Consider the following 27257-nt stretch of genomic DNA (forward strand, 5'->3'; position numbering starts at 1 on the left):
TTTTGGGGTCAACCACATTGCACCAGCCCCTTATGGCTCCTCCTGCAGGTGGTGGGTCCACAGAAGGACGGCCTCGCGATTAAACGGGCCTGTTGGTCTCTCATAAGGGGCTTCTGAACCGCTCTTTGTCTGACCCGTCACCTATAGGACCCGTTTGCCATGGGAGATCCTACCAGGGGCACGAAGTCCCCGAAAACAGCTCTCAGGATCATTCGGGTATTCAAACCCCTCCACTACGTTAAAGGGGCTAGATGCAAGTAAGCCATTTAATACTCACTACTGCCACCTCAGGTCATACGTGTAGCTGCACCTTCTATATTAAGCTCGTGAATGACGGCAATTCGGACCCGAACTGACACCTTTTTGAGTGACAGTGCAGGATTTTAGAGGCAGTTGTGGTGAACAGGTCTGGGCTCATTCTACACATTAGGACATTGTGGGAACATTTTTGGGGAGGAAATTAGATAATTTTAGTTAGTTTAGTTTATTGGCATATTAGTAACACAATTTTTTTCTTCAGAGGGGATTTTGGATCTAGTTTTCGAATAAGCTAATCATACAGTACATCAATGTGGCTATAAATCATGCAGGGAATTAGATAATAAAAAAAAACTTTCAAAATCCTGTTAAAGCCAAGACTGGAAAGTTTAGGGTCTGTAGCTGCTATAGTGGCTAACTCGTTGCATGAGTGGAGCAGGAACCTAATTTTGAGAAAATGAGAAAACCAGCCCTTAAGTTTCAAAGTAACGTGTCTGTAAAGTATCTGTAAAATCTGTAAAATATTTGTGAATGAATACACAAAGGAAAGCCGGCTTCTGGGATATCTCTGACTCACTCACGGACAAAACATTATAAAATAAGCATCATACAGGGCAAGATTTGTCAATTTCATACACTGACATGAAAACTAAGAGGAAAATACTGTCGCTGAAAATCTCCACTTTGAGAAAAATCATTACTTTCACCTGCCGCGCCTCGCCTTAAAAATTTGACAGCAAGGAGATGTTATAACGACCCATTTTAAAACAGTGAAAGCAAGCCTTCACTTTAAGCTTGAGGCATGCTAGCAAATCGATGTGATGAAACACTTTCGTCACAGCCTGTGTCTCATCATAAAACTGTGGGCTTTGTTAATGCAGTGGCCAGTTTCTTGTGCCCTCGATGATGCAACAAAAATGAGGAAAGACAGTTTGGGTCGCTTTAGCAGTAGAAGAAGAAACAAAACTACAGATCATCCTTTAAATAAGTAAATAATTAGTACATTTTCAAAACAGCTGCAATACAAGCCTACCTTACGAACACGGCATCTACTTTTAGAACTCAACCCTGACAAAACGAGTCTAGTACAATGACCGAAGTATTTACCAAGAGTCTCTCATTTACATGTAGCCTGTGAACCTCCCCAGTCAAGACGGGACAAGTCTACCCGCCCACTGTATAACTCGATCATCTACTTTTAGATTCTGATCTCACTCCTCAGGATACAACAAGTCTCACCCTAATCTAAGTGTTTATGGCCCCTGTGCGGGATTAGCCAGCGAATGAGATCTTTCATGATACAACACGAAAAAAGGCAAATCTGTCTTAAGTATTTCGCAGCTTCAGAGATACAGTTTTAGCCCTGGGTTCTTAAAGCTGAGCTGGTTTTGATCGTTTACAACATTTCTTTAGGCAAGACAGAAATACTTGTTTGGCATGTTTCGGCGACTTTTAATAGCTTTTGTCAAAATAACGTCACGCGATGGTGCCGTGACCTGTCTCCGAAAGGCTGCCAACTTGGATTAACTGTAAGGAAAGTTTACAAGGTCAACCCCTCCCAACCTGAACGGTACAAGTGAACAGCCTGCTGCTAAGAGACGGCCTGTTGCTGATGAAGCTTCTTGTGGCCAGATGCGAAACAATTCACCATTCTACAACAACCTAGGATATGGGTCAGAGTCATTTACGGATTTTAGCCCAGATTTTGCTCTGGTTTAGTCCAGTTATAGGTCACACATTTAATCCAATGTGTGACCTAATCATGTGAAAAGATAAACCCATAATCATATAATTAGTCAACATTTAATGCTATACAGACCTGGTTGACTTTTCAATTTTGTCATCTTTAGTCTTGTTGAGCAAGTCATAGTAAGTTTTTTTAATGTAAGCCTGGTTTTGTCTAATCCGGACTAGTTTACTGCATTGAAGCACGGAGTTGAGACGAGACATGGCAAGTGAATAGGGGGGAAAAAAGTTCTAAACTCAGTCAATCATGCTGGGAATGAGATATTAGGAATTCCTCTGGAAAAAAGATTCAAAATATTGTACAAGTAGTCCATAGGAGCTACCAAAGTGAGGACGTTGTTAAAAAAGTGTAAAGAAAATACAATTGTGAGAAAACGGGCCCAAAAGTTTTGTTTTTCGCATACATATTTCTCCGGTCTGTAGCCTCAGCTACGACTGACTCGCAAAAAGGAAATGGCCATATTTGGAATACAGCGTCATCTCGGTTGCCTTTCCTGCTACACGAGGTCATCAAACATGTCAATATTTGTGATTGAATGTTCGTGTGAATACGGACAAAATGTGATAAAACAAGCATCACTATGAGTTAGTTTTGTCTTCTTATTTTCACTCTGATATTAAAATATGTTAAGGGAAAAAAATAGCTAAAAATCTCATTGACCACTGCATGGATGTCTCCTGCCGCGCCGCGCCTTAACTTCTCGTCATGTCAGAAATGTATCGTGGCTGGTTCGTTTTCTGCCTTTGAAGTCACTGCCATTAAAAGAATATGTATTAAAACCCACTTATAACTGTAATGATTGTGAATATATGTAGCGAACTATTTTGTCCTTGTGTTGCACCTCAGAGAGCGGTGCGGGGTGAGCGTATGCTAATAACTTCCTGGAGCCTCATTAATATTCATGAGCGGTTATTGGAAATGCGAGGGGCAGATGAAAGCGAGAGAGACGCCCCGGGACAGGCAGCCATGTACCATTCAAACACATTCACTTCACTGTCTGTCTGTGTCAGGAAAATGGGAAAACGGTCAGGGAGAACATTTCTGAGGGAAGGAAAGAGAGGGGGCGCAGAGAGAGAGAGGGAGAGAGAGAGGGGGTGGGGGCTCATTGTACAAATATGGCTTCTTCCTAGAGGTGTTGAAAATACCAACAGTAACTTCAAATTGTCTGGAATAAGGTGACCTGGTTTTGGTCTGTGGCAATTCCAATGTAGAGCTGGTTTGGCTTTGGTTTCATATTTAGGGTATATGTGTCTATTGGGGTCGTCCTGGTTTAACCCTGGTATTAGTGATGTGTTTAGTTCCTGTTTTAGTCTCGTTTTAGCCTGGCTATAAATATAGTTTTGTTCCTTGTGTGCTTATGGCTGTGCAATATGTTGCTACAAGGTGACGCAATATCCAAGTAGCAAGAAGCCACAATCAAGATCACTGAGGTCTTTTTGCTGGGACCCTCGAGAAGCAAACACAAGGTAACTTAAAGATGCACTATGCAACTTTTTATGTAAAAAAAAAAGTAAAAGTTAATGGGTTAATTGGTTCTTATGTATGTGTGGTTAGTTTTGGCGCCTTCGTTTTCCATCCCAGTGACTCCTTTAATGCTTTGCAATCAATTTTCTATCAGGTTTTTTAGGGTTTCTGGTAGGTCTTCAGTATGTAACCATGGCACTGCCAATCGGCAGTGAAAATCTAAAAAACAGTGGATCCTGGAGCATCCTACAGGCTGGATGGTAAGAAAAGGCGCTATGTTGGGTCACTGAAAGGTCAAATACGTATTAATATCAGTTTTTTTTTTTTTGCATTGTGCACCTTTAAAATTATGCAAAGGTTCAGTTTTAATCATGACTTACTGTGGCTCTGATTGAGAGTTTTTATTTGTTTGGGGGTTTTTCTGTCTTGTTTTGGCAAAATATTAAGTTGCTTATGATATTTTGTTTTCATTTCAAGCAGTACTAAGTAACTCGTGCCCCTACATGCCCCTACAGGTGCCGCAGGTGTCGTAGCAGGTTGCGTTTTATTTACTCATTAATTGTCCGTGACAGTAAATACTACGCTGACAGAAAAGACAAAGGGAGAGAGGGATATTGTACATCCAATTACACAATGGAGATACATTTTTCACTCAAACTTGGCTGTATAGATACAGACGGCATCTCTGGAATCGCCCATATATGGTCATGTTTGAAAACAGTTAAGAGGGAAAACAATTTTGAAAAAAATCTAAACTTTCTCTAATTATTCAAAAACTACTGTAACAAATGCTGAATTATGAATATAGTTTCTACTAAATAAAGATCCAAAGACATGGGGAGGAGCAAAGTGGTTCAACAGCCCATAAATACATAAAAAAACTGAGAATGCTAACAGGATGCTACATGTTAGCATCGGGCTAATGCTAACAGTTAACTAGCGCTAGCTACAACTGCCGTTTATTCCCTTCTACTGAACAATCTGCTCTGAGAAAATATCCATATGGACCCGATTTACACTTGACTTTATTTGTAGGAGATAAATAAGTTCATATTCCTCCAGAAAATGGCTAAAAAGAGTGAAAATTTGTGTTTCCCAAAAGATTCTATTTTCCCCCTCGGCGAAGCCACGCCCTCTTCTATGACGAGTTGCCGTCTGTACCTATATACTGTTTAAGTGGTGCAAGCCCGGAGTTAGCTTTGCCCGTTAGCCTGTTAGCTTCTTCTTCCTGATTTTCTTCTCAGATCATAGTTATCCTGAGTCCGACTGACGCAAGGAAACTCAGACAGCTCACTCATTCACACCATAGACAAGGTGGGTGAAGTGTCTAGCCAAAGGGCGCAATGACAATATATGGGGTAAAATTACAGGACGACCAGTAAGTAGTAGTTGTTGTAGTAGTAACTATGATTCTTTGGTTAGTCCTGAATACCGCTTAGTGCCGTTTAAAGCCCCGTTTCAGCGACGTCTTCTCTAATAAAGATATTCTCCCTAACACTTCTTGTTTCTCGGTTGGCTATCACCTCTCTGTCGTACACCTCCACTGCGCTCCCTCTCTCTTCTCTCTGTCTCTCTCTCTCTTCTGACAGCGCTCACACCTGACAGGAGCCCAATCAGCACTGCATCGCTAATCTGCACTTTCTCACACTCCGACGACAACCACAACTTCACAAAAAACTCCTTTGTTCGAAATCAGCGACAACTTTATCTGTAAAATGCTGGGCTGCAATGCATTGAATGAACCCAAATGTCTTGCTTGATATGACATTTTAATTGTCTGAATTTGAACTATGCGACGGGACCAAATCGGGTATTAAACGTGCTGAAATGAATGAATGGTAAAAGATGGACAAAATGTGGAAGTAATATCTCAACGAAATGAAGTAGGGATCAGCTTTAGTAACTCTCGATGCCCTTTCTGGCGCACAGCAAGATTTGTGCCAATATTAAGGCTCCGACGTCATGAAAAAGAAAATGACTTGCCTGATTATTTTTACTGCATAAGTTTGTTTTCAACAAACTTCCCCTCATTCCTCTGTTTGGTGGAATGTCTGCAAAGCTTAAAGTGTGACAGGTTTTAATGCTTTTGAAAATATGACTAATTTAGACGGATAACATCTGTTACAAGCAATAATTATAATTTCATTTCAGGGAAGCAGCAAGTTTAATGAAGAAATGTCGGGCCGAAAAGTTTTTATTTGAATTTTTAAGTTTGAAATGACAGGAAGTGACATAGATAGAGGTAAAGTTCCATAGGAGTTTGACTAATTGCCCGTTGACTTAACAAATTGTTTGCCTCTATCTATGCCACTTCCTGTCAGTGTCCAATGAAGAAGCAAAACATCATAAAAATGGTCTGAACTAAAAGAAAAAAAAAAATCTAAAATCTTTAGCTTAAATATAATTGTGTTAAATATGTTTTAGCAAAAATTGTGTCTAACGTGTCACATGCACTTTAAGAAATAAACATGTATTTTGCATTTGTGGCATTAGAAATATAGTATTGTAGTATAAAAAGGAATGACTTTGACATACCTGTATAAACACTAAATGTGTATTGTTAATAGAGAGGCCTGACTTTGGTATTCCTACACTGCTTGTGTTGCCTACCCTGCAACGTTAAAGGCCAAAGCAGCACAACACTGCATCTATAGGCCTACTGTACCTGCTCATGCTCTATTTTTGAAGACTGGATGTCCTCAGTGCTACAGTAAGACGCCTTGAGAGGTTACTGAAGTGAGACGAATCTCACCTGCTGCCGCGCCTGTTTCTATAGTAACTGGGAGGTTTTTAATTTTAAAAAGCCTGAGCTAAACTGTTTTTAATCTAATTCTTGCAAAACCGACCAACTCCAGCGCAGCGTGAAGAATTTAAAAATCCTCCAATGAGGAGAGAGCGTGAAGTGTTGCCGGGCAGAGGGATGGAAGAGAGAGGAGAGGGAGCCCCGTATGACGCAAGCGTTGGATCAAGAATAAGTTTTCCAGCCTTCACAATGTGTCAAACTCGAATGTACTTTATCGCCACACCCCGCCAACAGCTTCAATATCATGCCTGACTGATGCGGAATTTCTATTATTAAGTGTATTGACCTGTATGTGACTCCAAGTAACCGTATGCTTCTATTTTGGAAGCTAAACTATAAATGTGTGCTGTCAAACCACAAATCCACATCTCCTATGTCACTTTTACTGCGTGTCTTTTTTATTTTATATTTGTCTTTTTCTACCTATATCCGAAACATACCTGGACATACCTTTGCATCTAACTCATACACCAGTGGTTCGCAACCTTTTGGAGCGACCCCCATTATAACAGTTCATTAGGATCGTGACTCCCGCCCGGGTCAGACCATGGGAAAATATATAATCCTTAATGCTACAATGCCATAATAATGCCATAATAATAATTTATATTTTTATCTACAGTGGGGAAAAAAAGTATTTGGTCAGTTCCCCATAGACTTTCTATTGGATTTTGTCATACACCAACACTGGATGCATTCTGAGCTGTTTTTGCACTGAAAGCATGTTTATCAAGGCGCCATGGATTAGTTACCAAGCCGTTAGCTGAAAATGGTGGCTTGTGTCTTTTTTTTTGATAATGCATAATCAGCATAAACCAGCAGCGGGCACTCCAAGCAACATAAGAGAAGCGTGAGAAGTGCTTTTTCTCATGCACACACATGCATTTAAATGATAGAATGTAAATGCTGAGTCGTTCAAAAGCAGGTTTTTAAATACATAATGTATTTAAAAACCTGCTTATCCTGGATGTTTGAGAATTCATATGAAATTTAACGAGTGTGGCCATGTTTGCTGTGATGACAGAGCAACTCTTAACAATTATATTTGGTTTTCTGTTCCTAAAAAAATTGCTGTCTTTGCGCATATTTGCAACTGTTCAAATTGCGATTTCCATTGGATTGTGTTAAATCTTGCAGGCATGAAATCCTCAAAGACTATACTGTTGCTGACATCACATTTGCTTTGAAGGTTTTTAGTAGGCCAATAAAAGAAAGAAACACCACACCTAATACTTTACCACAAACTCCACTCCGCCCGTCGCTGCAGTCATGCTTTTATTTTCGGACACAAGTGAAATTAAAATGTGCTGACGGGCTGCGAGACCGAGGAGCAGTAAAAGTTGTCCCGCAAAGCCACAGGCGCAGCGTCACGTCTGAGTTAGAGCTCAAAAACTCCAGGCTTACTCTAATAAACCTCAACTAATCCAGGCTTAGTCAAATAAACCAGAACTAATCCAGGCTCCGTCTCCAGCCAATAAAACCGTTCATTAATAAAGCTATTCGGCGGATTATCGAAGAAGACGGCAATTTGTGCAGGGAAATATTCCGTCTAAAATGACATTACAAGACAATGGACCCATGAATATACCAAGGTTTGAGAAGCTAAACAAACTTCTCAAAGCGCTAGAGTAGGCCATTTTTCCTTCACTCTCTTCAGCCTGCCGATCAGATATTCAGTATTGGTAGCCAAGCCGGGCATTTTGAGAGTATCGGATCGAATCGGATTTGGTGACTGGATCGACTCCGATACGAAAGACGGCCGTGAATCTGCGGTCGAGGTTTATCGCAGCACAGTGGTAAACCTGCAGACTGGACCCGCAGATTCACGGCCTTCATGCTATCGCTAAGCTAGGCTACTATCGCCAACCTACCGCTAACACCTGCGTCTTCAAAACTTTCTAATTTAAAATTCGAAGATAAAGCCAAAACCTTGTGCATGTTTAGAAAAGCCAGCTGGTGAAACTACTGTAATAACCATAGGCTTTCATATATAATAATTTATATTATATAAAAATATAATAATACAAAAAGACTGTATCGGATCGGCATCGAATCAGTATCGGCCAGCATGAAGTGTTAAACTATCGGATCGGACCAGGAGCTCAAAGAAGCGGATCGGCACATCCCTACTAGCATGCTAACATCAAGATCTTATTTACTGACAAAATCAGAACTCGGACCCAGATTTTAGTCAGGAGTACCAAGGGATTAGCCTAAATTATTAAAGGCCATGCCGCCTTTGCTATGCCCTATCCCGTCAGACCTTGGAAGCTAAGCAGGGAAGGGCCTGGCAGGACTTGGATGGGAGACCGTTTGGAAACACCAGGAAGCCTAGTGAATGTATTGCGTGAGTGCGTGAGTGAGTGAGTGAGTGAGTGAGTGAGTGAGTGAGCGAGCGAGCGAGCGAGCGAGTGAGTGAGTGATGGTCGGAGGGGCCGATCGCGCAGACTGGTTGCCTCGCTTCCGTCAGTCTACCCCAGGGCAGCTGTGGCTACAATAGTCGCTTACCACCACCGAGTATGGAGTGAATGAATAGTGCAATGTGAAGCGTCATTGAGTGTCCAGAAAAGCGCTATATGAAACCAATGCATTATTATTATTATTATAAATTATAGCACTTTTCAAAGCTCTTTACACCAAGGAACCACTCACCTCTTCACAAACCCATACACACATACAGCATTTAATAATGGAGAACTGGGAGAAAGGACACAAAAACAGTACGTACTGGTCACGCCGTGTGCATCTATAAGTTGATGGGAGAAAGTGGATTACCCATAGAAAACCCTCATAGACACGGACAACATGCAAAGTCCATGTACAAGACTTTGTTTTAGTTGCGAAGACAAACACTCACCAGTCTGCCACCGAGCTGCTGGTAATGACATTTCCCTCCAGTGTCTCGACATCCATGCACGCCCCTGTGCGTTTATCTTTCCAGCACACAAACCCACCATTTGCATATTCACTATACATTTTATAGCCACTTTTACTGTTTACTCACTCCCATTGTCTGCCTCCCTCACCACTGCCTAAACTGTTTTTACACTCCACACCACAACTTCACCCCGGGCTATTAAAGAACCCTCCCTTCTCCCCAAACAGATTAAATTAGTCCACCCCATTACCCACCCCGTGCGCTCTCCGTGTACTTTGTGTGTACCGTGTGTAGTTATACTATATGATAAACAGTACTGTGAATGACACGATTGATGCAGTACCTGGGGCAGGACACCTGAACTGGGCTGAGGATCAAACTGGGGACATTAATGCTTTTTGCACACACACATGCATGTTTGGATAACGTAACGGGGACAGACCAGAGAGCAGTGGATTGTGGGTAGATTTTTTTAGACCAGCTTTATAGTTGTGGTCAAGTCTTGGTGTACATCTGGTTTCAACTGGTGCAGTACAAATCCTGGTTTAGTCCCGGTCGAGTTGTGATTTAGCGCCATTTTATTTATAGGTTTGGGATTTTGAATATCTTCCCGTTTTCTCCTTATTGTTTGTGGTTCAAGGCTCAAAAATTCACGCTAGGACTTAGATATGACAAAAATCGCGTGGGGAAAAACAACATTTAGGAGATTGTCAAGTGTACAAAACTGGAATGTTTGTAGGAGATACTAAAGTGGAGATGTTGCAAGAGTGTATAGAAATCAGTTTTATGTTGCTGCCGGAAATGACCATATTTGGACTACAGCGTCATCTCAGTCGTGCTACACGTGGATACCAAACATTATTACTGTTTGTGTACGCTCTCAGTCACCCAGGAATGGTCCATTGCAGTGCAAGCTTATAGAATAGAAGAAGAATAGTCATCTGGGCTGGGCTGTTTAGAATTGAAGGACTTTCACCTCTCATCCCAGAGTCTTCCTCACCTCAGACTTGCTGTTTAGCTTCGGTTTAAGCCCAGTGAATCTTAAACTAGTCTCGGTTTCGCCCCGGTTTAGTTTAGTCTAAAAAAAGTCCCCGGTCCTGATACACTCCTTCAGAATTTACCCCTGGACTAGAAGATCCATGGTTTCAGTCCACAGTCCAAAAATAACATGATGAGATTTTGGAGGCTGCTGTTGCCCCTGCGGCTCTAAACCTGTTCTATCTCACTGGGGACAGAGGAGAGGGAGAGCGAGAGAGATATAGAGCGGGGGATTGTGGGTAGTTCGGGGGGAGGGTCTGTGTTTTGGTTTTGAATTTTAATGAACAAATCCACTCTTAATCATCGGGGTGTTTTTACACAATCTTGTACCAGGCGTGTTTTGACTAAATTTGCCTTGTTAACGTGATTAGATTCAATTAAATTTGAAATCTTGATTGAAATTCCTTATTAAGCATTTGTTGTCCCCGGGTTAACCTGCTGAGCGGACGTCTTATTTTGATTTCAATTTGCTGTTTTAATTAACTATTTTAAGCAACGCAACAAAAGACACGCATTCGTGAATGAACAACCATCACAATCAGTTTAGAAACGTTTGCATATCAATCGCTCAGTGGCATGTATTGGAAAATGGGCTAAACTAGTGATAAGGTCATTTATTTCAACAAAATTAAGTAGCAAGAAAACCATGCGAAATTAAAAGGGGGGGAAAAAAAAGACAATTGTTAAATGATGGAGCAGGTTAATGAGGAAAACACGAATAAGAGAATACACTTTATTCAAATTATACTGTAAAAGCAAAACACAAACAGACAAGGTAAAAGAAATTGAGCCCCAATTCACCAGCCGACAAAACACCATTGTTGCTGGCAGAGAACACATGAACGTGATGCAGTTTAAAGGAACAGGCCACCGGTTTTCCATACTGAGATATGTGCTTACCTGATCTTAGACGAGTTCATGTGTACCTGTCTGGTCTTGCAAAAAGACCAAAGATGTTGCTATAGCATTTAGCCTCTCCCAGCATAATCCTATGGACCCAAATGGGGGTGAGGTTAGAAGCGACCAAGCTCTTCCACATTTTATTTAAATATGGTTGCATGAGTAGTTCAACGATCCAAAATTAAACATGTCGATTTTCTAAGTTGATAAAAAGGGGAACTATATTGTAAGGCGTAATTGGGAGAACTTCAACTTTACTGCACGGATGTCAAAGTGCTCCTAAGGTGTTGTTATGCCTTACAATATAGTTCCCCTTTTTATCCGCTTAATTTAATTTTGTGTGACTATACTTGGATCGTGTAACTGCTCACGTAACTGTGTTTGAACAGGGAAAATGTGGAAGAGCTTGGTCGCTTCTAACTTCACTGCCGTTTGGCCCCATAGAGGAGAGGAGGAGAGGCTAAATGCTAACTACATCTCCGGTCTTTGTGCGTGACTGAGCGCACGCACAAAGACCAGACAGGTACGCATCAACTCTTCTAAGCCCAAGTAAGAACATATCTCAGTTTGGAAAAAAACGGTGGCCTGTTCCTTTAAATAAGTGTGAAAATAGGCGAGAAATGCTTCGTCGAGAGGGCCATTTCGGAGAACATACAAGCCTGCTCAAAAAGAACGAATGATGTCCAGTGTGACCATATCAAAAAAAAAAAAAAAAAAACATTGCTCCATTCACTTGTCATTATTTTTGGAGCCGAATTGAAACTCTTCTTCACACTTTAAGCAATAACTGGCCACTGTGGTCCAACAACCCATCAACACCCATCACTAATCTGCCGTTTGGAGCCTCATTTTGGCTTCTTCCGTCTACTGACGTTGGATAAAACAAAACACACGTGATACTATCAGACAGTCAACCATCAATCTAAAACATGTAACTAGAGCAACTCCGTTTGACAGACGTTACAAGAGACAGTGCAGGATGGGTCAAACGCACAGTCATTCTATGAAGCACTTGAAATACAAAAAAAAATTGGTAAAAGAAAACGTTCTGTTAAAAGAAGCTCTATTACATTAAATTTTCACAGTTCGACCAAGACCAAGAAAGTTTAATCCCTTCCAAACTGGATTTAGCTTTGGTGGATTTCCTTTAGTCCGTTCTGCTGCTAAATAAACCAAAAAGATGCACATATTACACAGGTGTAAAAGCCCTTATGTAACAGGGGTTTTTGAAGTCAGTGTCTGTCCATCCCCATGCCTGCACTTTGTTGTTCTTTCTGTCAAACTTCAGAAACTTTCTCTCTCTCCTCGTTCTTTTTACTCTTTCCTCTCTTCCCCCTTTCGCCGCTCTCTCTCTCTCCCTCTTAAGGCCACAGTTCAAAGTCTTGGTCTTTCAGTGGTTTGTTCAAAGGCAGGTCTGACTTCCTGTCCCCGGTTTCTTTGTTCATGTGGCTAGCGTGCTCCACTTTCCCCCGAGCTCCTGTCCGCTCGGCCTGAGGACTGCTGAGTATGGCTTTAAAGACAGACATTTAACTCATCTGGCCCTGAGAACAGAGGAGCAGACTTCACTAGACACCCACTTCTGGTTTAACAATGCAAAAGTATAAGGCTTATGCGTCTATGTCACTGTACATTCAACATTTTCCACAAAGTAACTATTTTGAAAAGGGAAAACAAATCTTTCTTGGTCTAGAAACAATTTGGCTCTGTTTGGCAAAACAACGAATTCATTCAACTGATGGTACAAGTGGCAAAATCCAGATTGATATTTCAGTGCAAATATCAGCAGTAATATCAAGTAATAATGTGAAAAGGCTCTGGTTGAAATTGTTTGGAAAGAGGAAAGACTTTTGGGGGGATATTTACTGATTGGATCAAGCGCACCCTGTTTTTGCCAATCACAGAGTCTCAAAATGTAGCAAAACAACAACGCACTAAAGCAATTCAATATTTAGCTTTAGAAAATGTTTCTCATGTTTATAAGGCGGTAGCAGCACCTTGTGTTTTCTCCTTATAGCTGTGATGTAAAATTAGTTTCATAAAAGTGCTTGTTATTGCCAACAACAACAAAAACCCACTCACGGCAAAACCGCTGCGTGATTGGTCCAAAACACGATGGATCTGAGCCGAGCTTTGAGATTGAAGTCTTTCAAGAGCTTTTTCATGAGTTTGTGAAATCACAAATCTCGCAGGAATTCATCTTGCAGAGCAAGTGCAAGGGTATTGTGGGACTTAAGACACTAAAATTACATTTTGGGTCAGTTCACTTGATTGGGGTGTGAGTGAGGTGTGAGTGAGGTCCCACTGGACAGACCCTGCCCGTCTCTGGTTAGGGGGTTGTTTAGTGAAGCCTATGTAGTGTGAGTTTGGTCCCGCTTATGAACGGAGGGGGGTCAGGTTTTTTTTTCTGTGACCACAAATTAAACGTAACCAGCTCTTTTTTTGTTTAAGAGCAGGACAAATCGTCTGCCTTTATAGTGTCAGTATATATCAAAGACATTTTAAAGACTGTGTTAAATTGCAATACACCTATGTGTATTGCAATTAATAATATTCAAGTCAAAAGTATAACGAACTGATCTGGTACTTTATTTATCAGCATTTTTGTTTTGCGACTACACTTGGCGCTGTTGTCCCTGCCTTCGACTTTAGAACTATTATCCTGTTCCTCATTGTCCTTAAATTCCTCATCGCTCCTCTCTTCTGGGTCCTTTGTGTGTGAAGTGAAGTGCGTCTGATCCCAGAGGAGCTCACGTCACATATTTATGAGCCCATTCTGAGGAGAAGAATCTACTGTAGACAAAGAACTACGGCAAACACACAGGGACAAAAGAGGAGACACACCTCGGAATCAACCACACCTTCTACCCCCATACACACGATCTCCTGTCAGATAGTAGGCTCAACAAAAAGGCAGGGCAAGTCACCGGAACACGATATGTTGAGGGACAATAGTACAATGTAAGGTTATGTTAACTGCTCTTTAATATTTGCAAAACTGTAATTCTAGCTTATAGAGCGGCACGATCGAATTAACTACGATTATAATATCTATTAATATCTTAAATAGCAATAAAGAGAAATTGTGTCCAAAAACAAGGTAAAACAAACCATACTGTCTCGATAATCTAATTCATATTAGCTCTAATTGCATGACCTGTTAAGTCTTACAAAGCAAGAGACGATACTAGGGCCATGAAGGGAAACAATCAAATTGCTGTAGTTGTTTTCTGATGACTATTGCGATTCGATTTGGGATTTCTTTTCATAATCAAGCTTCAGTTCACGGTGCACATTTCACACATTAAACATCAGGGTCAGAGTCACACAGCACAAGAAAATAACAGAGAAAAGTACCTCAACACCTTCATTGTTTCAGAGCCTAACCACTGTGTCGCCGCAAAATTAACACTATAGGTTCATAGATGGAGCAAACATCTTTGAAGGAAACGTGAATAAACACTAATAAAGCACCACATTAAAACAGCAGTTTAAAACAGCGATCAAAAGGCAGATGAAATCATTACTTGCTTTCTTTGTTAGAATTAATCCTAAAGTTCACAGATAAAATTTACCTTGAACTTTCTAGGTCATCGATAAATCTGTAGATATTGTTTTAATCGGCAGATTCTTGTGATTCCTGTGATTACACCGAGCTAATTCTGCTGTTTGTGACTGTTTACATCCGTTTACATTGCCAACTCTAATCCAGATTCTAATCCAGATTATGAGGAACATCACGTAGCAAAGACCTCCTCTGATTCCAAAGATCTGACAGGACAATGGGCACTTCTGACAGGAAAAAGGCCCACACTAGAGAGGATGAGTCAGCGATGCCCACACTCTGGGCTGGACAAACGGTTTATTCTGCAGCGATTTGCTAAATTAAGATTCTGTCTCATTTTTGATCAGAAGAATAAAACAGTTCTTGCTACCCAAAACAGTACGAAGGTCCCAAACCAGGAGGTCTTTCTCTTTCGACTGTCAACCACGCAGTGCAGGTCATTTCTTCAACTCCCCACTCCAGACAGCAATGAAGAGTGGGTGAAATGCAGAGCACGCATTTCCCAATGGGCTATATGCACAGTGCCCCGAACAAATGAAGAGATAGCTCCAGATTTTGGAAACAACACCCTACGTAAACCTAGATTGTTGAGAACTGCGCTAAACCAGGTCTCAACCAAAGCTAATGGTTCATTTCTTCCCTGCGTGTTTCACTTTCTTGGATCACTTTAGGTAGACAGATACTGAAGCGTTGTGTAAGGAGAAAGAAAACTTGTCATGGAAATCACAACTTTCTGGCCGACTATAAGCATATTTAGCACACACACATAAAGTTGAGTCAAGATCGGGTCCATATAGATGTGTTGTCTCATTCTTACTTTAGAAAATTAAGAAGATTGTCCTGTAGAAGTGAAAAACTGGCACGAGATGCTAGCGCTAGCATGTAGCATGAAGCTAACATTAGAATCATTGTTAGCAGTATTTGTTATTTATGTATTTATGAGCTGTTTAACCACCTCTCCATGTCTCTTTACCTTTATCTGGTTGAAACAAATACAACTTTAATTCATTATTTGTGAAAGTAGTGGTGTAGTAGAAGGTGAACGTTTCCCAGAGACACCGACCACTCACTGCAAACCACAACAACAGCACAAAACCAGAGGTAAACCAGGTCTAATGTAGATACTGGCCACTGTAGACCACATGCGCACCACAAGACTGTAAACAATGACTACGTTATTTTACTTAGACACAGAATTGCAAGTATATAAAGAGTCGCTGCTTTGCACACTGAAGATACTGTAATCTCAGAGAATTCTTGTTTAATTAATCTCGCCGCCTCTTCTTCTGGTTCAAACTCATTAACCTCCACTTCAGTGATACGCTGTGATCAACACTACTTTAATGGGAACACTAAAAAGTTCATCCTGTCGACTTATTTCATAATTGCTAGACGTTTCCTTTAGTCAGGGAAGGTTTTCATGCTTCTTTTAGTCAGCAAAGAGCACCATGTGACTGCTGTCTAACACCTTTACCTAGTAATTGTGTAGGGTACAGATAGTACAATGAGGTATAGTAGCAGCAGTGTAGTGTGTCGTAGTTTCTGTAGTAGCTGCAGTAGAATTTGTTGATGTAGCAGCTGCAGCAGTGGTAACAGAAGAAGTCGCGCATAGTAGCAGCAGCAGTAGTATTAGTGACAGTGCAGTTGTAGCAGTGGAAGGAGAAGGAATGCATAGTAGCAGTAGCAGTATTAGCGACAGTGGCAGGAGACGCAGCCGTGGTAGTAGTTACTGTAGTAGTAGTAGCAGCAGTACCGTGCCAGTAGAAGTGAAAGTCATGATCTTTAGTTGTTGTATGTACAGTATATTGGTACAGTACAGTGGTGCCGGCAGAATACTCTGTGAATACTGATCGCACTTCATCAAATATTCATCTGAAGAGCTTTGATTCTGTACTTCAGTCGGAACACAAGCACTACATCAAAACTACTTCGCCGAGGAGCAATGCACATACTAATACTGCATACAGAAACACCCCATAGGGACTTTAGTTTCGCACGAGTCATCACTTCTGCATTGTTCTTAGGCTCAAGATTTTTGCCATTAGAATTCCCTCAAGACAAACCGTTGAAGTACTTTTCTCCTTTTGATTTTTAAACACATCTAAACCAGAACAAAATCAGGACGGAGCCCAAACTCATTTTACTTGTCTAAAGTGTTTTCCTTGTGCATTTCTTTCGCCTGGTGCCATTTCAAAATTGCTTTGACATCTTGATATTTCCGATGCGCCTCTATGTTCTCTAATTGGGCTCAACGTCGGGTCTCTTTCAGACTGCTGCAAAACACTTCATGTAATTAAGACTTAAATTCTACTTTTGGATCCAAGTGACAGCAACCTAAAATGTAGAAATTATAGTTAAGTGGCCTCTCTGCTCCATCTTAACCGTCTCAATCTGGACACGTCAGACTTTATTTACTGCTACAATTATGGACACTTTCATCATCTCAGTGACCAAAGTGTGACTAATACTGAAACAATTTACTAAAAGTCAATTACAAACACATTTCCTACAGCCATTTATATCTTCAGGAAAAGGTGTTTTCAATCATCTAAAACCAGGATGTATATGTGTATGTCCAGCACTGCATGTCAACTGGCAACTGTTTCCTGTTTGTGCTTTATTCCTATGGAGAGTTAGCCGTGTCTCACTTAAATCAATATATTTTCAATCAGTAGCCTACGTGGCAGAACACAAGCAGCTGTTAGATAATCACTTACATGTTTAAAACTTCACTCTGAATGTAAATACGTTACCAGAGGAGACATCTGTGTTTACAACAGTGCCTTGAAGGGACGTTAAATCATGAAACTCCCTCGGTATTTAAAGCAGTACTAAGAAACTCAAGCCCCTAGAGGCTTTTTTTTTACTCATTAATTGTCCGTGAAAGTAAATACTACACTGACAGAAAAGACAAAGGGACAGAGGGATATTGTACATCCAATTACACAATGGGGATCACTTTTTTCACTCGAACTTGGCAGTAAATACTGTTTAAGTGGCGCTAGCCCACAGCTAGCTTTGCCCGTTAGCCAGTTAGCCTCTTCTTTGTGATTCCATTAGTGTGTATTGGGGAAACAGACAGAACCTATTGCTGGGATTCTTTCTTTCTTTCTTTCTTTCTTTCTTTCTTTCTTTCTTTCTTTCTTTCTTTCTTTCTTTCTTTCTTTCTTTCTTTCTTTCTTTCTTTCTTTCTTTCTTTCTTTCTTTCTTTCTTTCTTTCTTTCTTTCTTTCTTTCTTTCTTTTTCTTTCCTTTCTTTCTTTCTCTTTCTTTCTCTTTCTTTCTTTCTCTTTCTTTCTTTCATTCTTTCTTTCATTCTTTCTTTCTTTCGCTTTCTTTCTTTTTCTTTCTCTTTCTTTCTTTCATTCTTTCTTTTTTCCATGAATAATGATGGCACATTTCAATATTATTGTGAAATAATTGTAATTCTAATTACTTTAACTTGGTCTACAGAGAAAACAGTGAACTTAATCAGTCAGTTTTATTTTCTTTTGTCTTTGTAAGGGATTTTAATTAGAACAATATTCACCATAAACTTCAGCATAATGGTTAAAATAAAAAAATCCTACCATAGAATTTTGTGCTGTCCACCTCAGTATTGATTTTGAACAATAGCCTCTGAATGTAATGTCACATGAGCAGTCGTGGTTGCAACACAGCGAAAATGCTTGAACATGGACCACAAAAGACCTATTAAACATGTATTAAACATGTAAATGATCTAGTATACTGTTAAGAATTCCAAACTGTCTTTATTATTATTTTCGATTCAAAGCTGTATTCTTATGAATGTGTCAAAAAGCTCTTTAAATGTAGATGAACCTGCTGCGGTATTGAGCTGATAAATAATACATGTTTGCGGAGCGTGAAGTGGGTATTGTTCCAAGGATCCCGCTGCGCGCCCAAAGGTCATAGAAGGTCGCAGAGGTCAGGGGTCGCGGACACTGGAGGTTAATCCAGGAGAGGGACTGATCACATGGTCTGAAGGAGGCAGGACACGCGGTTTATCCCATCATCGCCGTGACGACCGCTGCATCATAAACATTTAACCTCTTAACCTCCACCTGAACCGAGCACATTTCCTCTTGTTTGGCTTTACCCAAATCTAAAAGCTTCGGCAAAATAGTGGCGAAAATGAAAAGCAATTGAAAATAATACAATGAAAAAGCGACAAAAACACGACAAAAGAGTGACAAAAACGTGACGATAACTCGATAAAAAAGCATCAAAAAAGCAACGGAAAAAACGTGACGTGCTTTTTTAAAAGCACAAAAAAGAGAAAATAACACGACAAAAAGCAACCGAAAAAAATAATAATACAATAATATGACAAAAAGTGACTAAAAAGAGATAAAACCACAACAAAAACACTTACAAAATGTGACATAAACGCGGCGACAACTCACCGCACTGAGCAGAGTATGTGTCCAAACCGGGACCAGACCTGAGCTAGCTTTATTTATTTATTTTAAACACCTGCTACGAGCAAAACAAGATAAAACATCTACACAGATGCCAAACCAAAACAACAGACGACAGTACAGTTGTCCGTTGAATGAAGTGCCATAATTCCACGTAAACCGCATTGACTCGGGGATAAAGTGTGGAGTCCACAGAGAGGAGAGGGCCCGTCAGCAGACGCCCGGCGTTTGGGGCGGATTCACGGGACTTTTTTCATGTTTGTGAAATGTTACAGTCAGACGGGCGTGGCTTAACCAGAGAGAGACACCGGGTTTATGAGTCTAGACCTGATTACAAATGGTTTTGAAGATGGTTTAACCCACACAGGGCTTAGTTTTCGACGCACATTTTGAGTATTGAACTTACATTGATTCTGTAATGTTCAAACAAAGGCCATTCATTTCAATATTGCAAAATAACACTGACTTACAGTATAATCAGTAACTAAGTCAAATATATTAACCTCTACCCACCCGCCTTAACCAAGCACATTTTCTTCAGTTCAGCTTTACCCAAATCTAAAAGCTTTTCGTACAGGCCAGGCTAGCCTCATTTGAAGTGTTTTTGTCGTATTTTCTTCTCTTCAGTCGTCACTTTTCCCTCGTTTTTTTGTGGCTTTTTTGTTGCTTTTCTGGCACATTCTTGTCGCTCTTTTGTTGCTTCTTTGTTGCTTCTTTGTTGCTTTTTCTGTCCTGTCTTTGCATTTTTTTTTTTTGCTTTCATCACTTTTTTGTGGCTTTTGTGTCGCTTTTTCGGCACGTTTGGTTGCTATTCTGAGGCTTTTTTTCCCCCCCAAGATTTGGTTAAAGCCAAACTGGAGAAAATGTGCTCGATTCAGGTTCAAGAGGTTAAAATAGAAACCAAAAAATGTAAAAGGATCGCGGCTTCTGCCAGAGTGAGCGCGGAGCAGTGGGTGATGTCATACAGATGCGGCAATGACATCACCACTTAAACAGGAAGTGCGGCCGTCGAAGTTGTTGCACTGAAAGTCGTGCTGTCGTGCACACTTTCATAACTTGGTTCAAAATGTAACAGCTTTTTTTTAATGAGGCTGTAGAAGCAGAAGTATGTGGTAAAGCTCTCGCCGAAGATGTGATCAATGTGGTTTGGCTATTTCCTGCTTTCAAGAGTCCGATTTGAAGCTGCAGAGATAAATCATGATGCATTTCACTCAAAGAGAGGTGATCATCTCCAACACATCTTCAGCACTATTTTACACTCTGTTGGTAAAAAAAACAAACAGCTAAAACAACATGCCTAGTAATTCCACTTCCTGATTTTTGCTCGATCTCACCGTCAGCCCCTCCCACACTCCCTCCCCTCTTGCTCCTCTTGGCTGAGCAGCTGTTTCAATAAAGAGGGATGCTTGTGTAGATGTGGTGTCGCTATGATGAGTGTTTTTTTCTTCGCAATGAAAAGATCAAAGTGATAGTCTGGAAGTCTAACTGTTTCACAAATTTTAGAAAATGTGCAAAATCGACCCCATGGTTTTGCATTTTGATGTAAAGTAAGCAATGATATATATAATTTTCATAAAGTCCCTCCTTCCCAGACTTCAGACACTAATCAGAGTCTTGTATCCACCCGCGTTGACCAGTGAGACAAGCTTTTCCTGTGAACCAGCTTGTCAGGTCCAATCAGGAGGGAGGGGGAGGAGCTTGATCATTTACTTTTGATAAGTCTGTCCTTGCTCTCCTCATTTTGGAAACTAAGAAGGGCTTTCTGGTTAAAGAGGAGAGGAATTAGGTCGTGTCTTTTAAATTTCACCCTATCTCTACTCACTTTGCAAACTTACAGACTATCACTTTAACCCCTGCCTTAACCGAATGCATTTTCTCCAGTTTACCCAAATCTAAATGCTGAGAGCAACAGTGTAATGCCTTATTTCAAAGCTAAGGCCTACAAAACTGATCTTAGATTATTATTTTTTTTGCGTTTTTGTCACATTTTTGAAGCGTTTTGTTATGTTTTCACATTTTGGTCATGTTTATGTTGCATTTTCATCCTCATTTTTGTCGCTGTAACGCCAAACTGTAGAAAATGTGCTCGTTCAGGTGGGGGTTAAGAGATGAAACTTGGCAAAAGATGAGGAAGCATTTCCTGAATATGTAGAACCTTAGGAGAAGCTTGTGGTCTAAACACAGCGGCAGGTACGTTTTTGATGAGTGAACAACATAGCAACATGAAAAAAAAAGTCTATCTTACATAATAGTCCACAGTCCAAGTCATTCACCAAACAATGAAAAGGACACGACGCAGCCTTTTGGATCATAGCATACCTTTTCTGGGGGAAAAAATATCATTATGTGGCTATTACGTTTACAATCCAAGCGAACGCTCTGAAATCTACACTGGAAAGCGGGACGACGACTTAACCACTCAGCCACAACAACGCTCGTAGTAGCCAGCGATTATGCAATTATCTCTTTTTTACTCCCAAAGCCACTTGGACTAAATCTCCAGTTGGCTCTAACACATGTGAACAAGTCCCTCATTTAATTTGGAACATGAAAAAAGGATTTCTTCAAGCAGCAAAAAGAAGAAGAAAAAAAAAAAAACCTCTAAAAGCTGTCAGTCACTGGAGGACGCTCATTAGAGAGCAGAGACGAGATGTTTCTTATCAAATATTAAGACGTCGGAGAGTGAGAGAGATGCAGGGGGAGAGAGCGGGAGAGGGATTAGGGAAGTAAAATGCGCTAAATTGTTTCTGGTCCTGGTTAAATTATGTTACACACAATTAACAATTAGGAAATTAGGCATAAACTCATTACGGAAGGGATGCAGAATCAAGCAATGCGAAATATATGGGACTAAAATGGGACAGTGTAAAGCGATTATAGGAAGAAAAGTGTTTAGTCTGGGGCTAGTTTTAGATTCGGTTTGGGTCTAGCCTTGTGAAATCCCAGTCTTATGTAATTGCAGTCGACTTGAGCTGCAATTAAGTTCTCACTGATATAAAAGCGCGAAAAGAAAAGTGGGGGCCAGAAGCGGAGTTTATCAAAGAGTAAATTATACGTATCTAAGGTAGTGCAGAACAATTACCAGACACACGCCACTGATGGACAATGAAGTGCTACGGTCGGAACCAGCGACTACACAAGGGAAAAGAAATGTTAAAACTATCATCTAGGTATAATTTCAGGTTTCTTCTCACTAATTAGTTTGACATCTTCATGCGTATTTGCAGCACGACTTTAAAATGTCTCTAATTGAGTTCAAAGACAGTGCTTTTTTTTTTCCAAAACACTCAATCTAATTAAGACTTTTCACTTTTTGATACAACATGCGTGAACTCAAGATGAAGAAATCAGGATAAATGATGGTTCAGGAAGAGGCCGTTGAGTCAAAAGCGGGATATGAGAAAAGTTATGATTTAGATGGACACGAAACGATTCAAGAAGAGAAATGCTATTGAATATTCCAATTGAAAAATACTATAAGAACCCAGAGTCAACAGGCTTCATCTTGTACGACAGTTTCTCTCATAAAAAAGTAAACGTTGTAAGAAGAGGGAGTCAAGTTACACTTTAGTCAAGTTACATTGCACTTTGCCAGTAAGGCTGCAATCCTTTATAACATCCTCAGCAAACACATCCTGTCGACATGGGATGTTAAATATTAGGCTAACTCTGTAGTCTAGACCGCGACAAACACATTCTGAAATGCAAATGACTCGTATTTGTGTGCAGTTTGAGTACAAAGTGATCTGAATCTTAATTTGAAAACTTTAAAGGAACAGGCCACCGTTTTTCCATACTGAGTTATGTTCTTACCTGAGCTTAGACGAGTTGATGTGTACCTGTCTGGTCTTTGTGCGTGCCCTCAGTCACACAAAGACCAAAGATGTTGTTAGGATTTGGCCTCTCCCAATGTATTCCTATAGCTCCAAACGGGGGTGATGTTCGAAGCGACCACGCTCTTTCACGGGCACAAAAGACCAGACAGGTACGTATCAACTCGTCTAAGCTCAGATAAGAACATATCTCAGTCTGGAAAAACAGTGGCCTGTTCCTTTAAGTGCATATGACACATTAAACATAGTTTTAATACAATTATATTTTGCTCAAAACTTTACCCAGCTATCTTTAGTTTGGCCATTTTTGTGATGTTTATATAATCTCACTTCCTTATTGTACACTGACAGGAAGTGACATATATACAGACTGCATCTCTGGAATCGCCCATATATGGTCATTTTTGAAAACAGTTATGGGGGAAAACAATTTTGAAAAAATGTTAATTTTCTCTAGTTATTCAAAAACTACTGTAACAAATGCTGAAATATGAACATAGTTTCTACTAAATAATGATACACAGACATGGGGAGGAGCAAAGTGGTTCAACAGCCCATAAATAAATGAATAAGGGAGAATGCTAACTTGATGCTACATGTTATCATCGGGCTAATGCTAACGGTTAGCTAGTGCTTGCTACTACTGCCGTTTTTTCACTTCTACTGAACAATCTGCTGTGAGAAAATATCCATATGGGCCCGATTTACACTGGACTTTATTTATGTGATAAATAAGTTGATATTCCACCAGATAATGGCAAAAAAGAGTGGAAATTCCCCCTCGGCGAAGCCACGCCCCCTTCTATGAGATAGAGGCTAACGATTTTAAACTGTTGCCATGCCGACCGTGCTATGTCAATGGATACAGACGGCAATGCGTTTTCTGGCAGAATATAAGCTTATTAATCACACACAAATAAAGCCAAGTCTGAATCGGGTCCATATGGATGTTTTGTTCACAGCAGATTGTTCAGTAGACGTGAAAAAACGGCAGTCGCAAATAGCGTTAGCATGTAGCATGATGCTAACATGACGCATCACGTTAGCATTCTCCGTTATTTATGTATTTATGGGCTGCTGAACCACTTTGCTCCTCTCTATGTCTTTGTATATTTACTGGGCAGAAAACTATATTCATAATACAAAATTTGTGAAAGTAGTTTTTAAATAATTATAGAAAGTTTAGATGTTTCTCTTCTTTGTTTTCCCCTCAACGGCTTCAAACATGACGATTCCAGAGATGCCGTCTGTATCTATGTCAATGGGGAAATGAGTCAAACTGCTATGAAACTTTACCTTTAGCTATGTCACCTCCTGTCATTAGCTTAAAAATCCAAATAACAACAACAACATTTCTACACCCAACATTTCTTCACTAACTTGCTGCTTCACTGAAATAAAATAATATTGCTGGGTTTCAGGTGGCATCACAGTGTTCTAAAGGCCTGTAATATTATATAGAGGTCAAATTATTTTGTTTTTGATGACATTTTTTGGTCTTGTACAGAGAGATGTAATTCATACATTTTCTTTTTAGATACGACTTGTGAAAGTGTAACGCTGTTAATAGGGAAAAACTGTCTCCTGTCCCCCACTGGGTCCAGTGACAACATCACATTCTAGAGCCTGAAAACAACCAATTGTTTTCTAAATAAGTCATATTTTCAAAAGCATTAAAATCTGTCACATGCACTTTAAATCTAATCATACGACACACAACTATAGCATGACTATTGATAGTGCAATATCAGCTGCTCACTCATGTCTTCCATCAAACTGAGATTTTACACGTTTTTAGCTAAAACAGCTTAAACAGTGAAAAACACAAACACACAAGTTCCGCTTTAGTCTTGATTTTTTTCTCATTTAGTTCCACAGTAGCGTAGTTTTGGTGATTGCAATATTAAAAACAATTATCTATTATTTTGAATTACTTTGTCTCACATTAAGCAGCCTCCATAAATCTTATATTGTCATCCCTTTATCAATCACCTAAACAAGCTGTCGAAGTCAATTTGCAAACCATCAACAACATGACCCTCAGTGAGCATCCTCTTAATGCTCTCCATAGAGACACTTACTTAACTGTAGGTATTCTCCAGAAGAGATGCATTAGTCCGAATAGAGACTCCTCACATAATTAATCCCCCAGAAAATGAATAATCCACAAAACAAGGCTAGAGATTGATATATTTATAGCTTGTTTAAAAAAAAGAAAGAGGGAAAGACTGACAGGAGAGGAGCGGCGGAGGAGTGGACCGGAGCACATTGTTCAAACAGCTGTAGGACTGAGGAGGAGGCAGGGGGAGGAGAGAATGAAAGACGCAAGTCGATTGGAGGACAAGCGGGAGTGGGCGGGGTTTGTTTACAATAAAAGAGGCGTGGCCATCTCGCTTAATATTTAATGATGCAAGTTAGAGACGGATATAAATTACATGGGAAGCAGACGGAGGCGGGAAGGGATGGGACAATGGCTGTCATACGGAACAATGCCATCCCACTACTACTTTGAATACTAATACTGCGGATAATAGAAGTAATAGTGCTAAAAAACACTATGGGGTGTTTCAAGTTGAACTAAAGAAAATCATTTGCCGGGGTAATTAATGGAGGAAAAGGCAGAAGAAGTGACAGAGACTCAGCCCCAAACGCTTTTATTGGCCACAAGATGAACCGGTAAAGCAAGAAGCGAATCGGTTCTGGGATTAAATCCTGGCCTTCCCCAAAATAAAGGTGCACTTTATTGTTTGCATATGGGAAATTTGTCCTTTGCATTGCATTCATGCATCAACAACAGAGTTCAGGGTTTTGTGTTGGTACAATCTGGAAGGTAGTCACAGTTAACCTCTTTAACCGAGCAGATTTTCTTTGGCATTACCCAAATGGCATCAAAATGGCGACAAAAGCGAGATGAAAACAAAGATGAAAATGCAACAAAAACAAGATGAAAACAAAGATGAAAACATGACAAAAGGGCAACAAAAACAAGATGAATAAAAAAATCTGAGGAAAAAAAAAAAAAACATGACACAAAACAGCCACAAAAAAGTGACCACAACATGGCAACAACGTGAGGAAAAAGATCTGTGTAGATCAGTTTGGGGGGCTTTCAAATGAGGCACTGGCCTATAGTCTATACAGGCTTTTATATTTGGGTAAAGCCGAACTGGAAAATGTGCTCGCTTAAGGTGGGGGTCAAAAGGTTAAAAAACAAAAACACCTTTCCTGCAATCCTAATTCTGAATATATATGGAGTTTTTAAGTCTGAGAAAATGTCGGCCAAATAATGCTGAATTGTATGATTGTAAAAAACAGAGTGTGTAGGGTGTGGACCAGATTAAAATCCTTAGACTGGCTTAGTCCTGGTCTGCTCCTGGCCCTAAAAAAAAAAGCACCTCCGAGCCGAGCCCTCCCTTCTCCTCGTGCCGCCGTCTTGTTTTGCTTCCTTTAAACTGTTTTTAATCTGATTAGAATCCGATTTAATCTCTTCACAGGGTCATTATCAGCGCCGCACCGACACCATTCGTTTCCATTGTTCAAGAGCTGTCTTCACCGCGGGACGTCCCGCAGCTGCTCCTTCCACCGAGGGAGGGGGTGGTGTCAAGAGGAGATGGTGGGTGTGGGGGTGCAGGGAAGGGGGGGGGTCCCAGAAGAGCCCCCAGAAGAGCCCCCAGAGCACCATAGGAAGGGCCAGCTGGGACAGGTGTCACTGACTTAAGCCTCGTATCGGAGAGTTTAAGGCGGGTTTGGGATCAGAATAATCATCGGCCCAAACTGCATAGATTACTGTCAGGGTTCGACTCGCTGTGAAATTGGACTAATGAGGGAAATACGAGGAAGACACACTTAGACTTGTGTTTGAAATCATTTGACACATTGAGACGTGAAAGCCAACGTGACATCGCTGCATATTTTATTTGGGGTATAGTTTGGAGACTTCGGTGCGATATACAGATGCTGAGCCTGTGAAATTGCACACAAGTTTAGGCTGTTTACAGACCCCGTCTCCGCCCGAGCAGCACAGATCTCCTTTGATTTCATTGTTGTCATTGAGTGTCCTCTTTAGAGTCCTCAGAGTCCACTCAAAATGCCTATATTACAGTTTTATTTATTTGTTAGCGGGCTGTTTGTTGGAAAATGAAAGCTTGCATTGCATTTAAACCATAGACTCTACAATAGCGATGGACTAAGTGAAGAGTGGCTTAACCCACAGTAACTGAAGCTCGTTCATGCTAGCAGTGTGGCTGGATTTTTGGAGCCCCCTCCTACATTTAAAATATTGTGAAAATAATCATGAAAATAGCGAAAGGAAAAAAAAATAGGATGATGTTGTGTTAAGACGAGAAACAGGTAA

At 40.4% G+C, this 27257-nt stretch overlaps 1 protein-coding gene across 2 annotated transcripts in view; it reads right to left on the reverse strand.

Annotated features, from left to right (window-relative positions):
• The window catches only part of plxnb3 (plexin B3), a 128193-nt gene that overhangs the window by 41705 nt on the left and 59231 nt on the right, over positions 1-27257 (reverse strand). Inside the window, exon 1 of one of the 2 annotated variants that reach the window (XM_079557821.1) lies at positions 24985-25095. The exons of the other annotated variant lie outside the window; for it this stretch is intronic. The gene's annotated coding sequence lies outside the window, so the exon portion shown is untranslated. Of the gene's footprint in view, positions 1-24984; positions 25096-27257 lie in introns of those variants that run through there. 2 annotated transcript variants of the gene reach the window in all.

This window comes from Gobius niger (genome assembly GCF_951799975.1).
Source record: "Gobius niger genome assembly, chromosome: 6".
In the NCBI taxonomy this organism is placed as follows: domain Eukaryota; kingdom Metazoa; phylum Chordata; class Actinopteri; order Gobiiformes; family Gobiidae; genus Gobius; species Gobius niger.